Here is an 803-nt window from a genome sequence, read left to right on the forward strand (position 1 = left end):
TTAGGGTTAGGGTTAGGGTTAGGGTTAGGGTTAGGGTTAGGGTTAGGGTTAGGGTTAGGGTTAGGGTTAGGGTTAGGGTTAGGGTTAGGGTTAGGGTTAGGGTTAGGGTTAGGGTTAGGGTTAGGGTTAGGGTTAGGGTTAGGGTTAGGGTTAGGGTTAGGGTTAGGGTTAGGGTTAGGGTTAGGGTTAGGGTTAGGGTTAGGGTTAGGGTTAGGGTTAGGGTTAGGGTTAGGGTTAGGGTTAGGGTTAGGGTTAGGGTTAGGGTTAGGGTTAGGGTTAGGGTTAGGGTTAGGGTTAGGGTTAGGGTTAGGGTTAGGGTTAGGGTTAGGGTTAGGGTTAGGGTTAGGGTTAGGGTTAGGGTTAGGGTTAGGGTTAGGGTTAGGGTTAGGGTTAGGGTTAGGGTTATGGGTTAGGGTTAGGGTTAGGGTTAGGGTTAGGGTTAGGGTTAGGGTTAGGGTTAGGGTTAGGGTTAGGGTTAGGGTTAGGGTTAGGGTTAGGGTTAGGGTTAGGGTTAGGGTTAGGGTTAGGGTTAGGGTTAGGGTTAGGGTTAGGGTTAGGGTTAGGGTTAGGGTTAGGGTTAGGGTTAGGGTTAGGGTTAGGGTTAGGGTTAGGGTTAGGGTTAGGGTTAGGGTTAGGGTTAGGGTTAGGGTTAGGGTTAGGGTTAGGGTTAGGGTTAGGGTTAGGGTTAGGGTTAGGGTTAGGGTTAGGGTTAGGGTTAGGGTTAGGGTTAGGGTTAGGGTTAGGGTTAGGGTTAGGGTTAGGGTTAGGGTTAGGGTTAGGGTTAGGGTTAGGGTTAGGGTTAG

Source organism: Passer domesticus, chromosome 31 (assembly GCF_036417665.1).
Source record: "Passer domesticus isolate bPasDom1 chromosome 31, bPasDom1.hap1, whole genome shotgun sequence".
Classification (NCBI taxonomy): Eukaryota; Metazoa; Chordata; class Aves; order Passeriformes; family Passeridae; genus Passer; species Passer domesticus.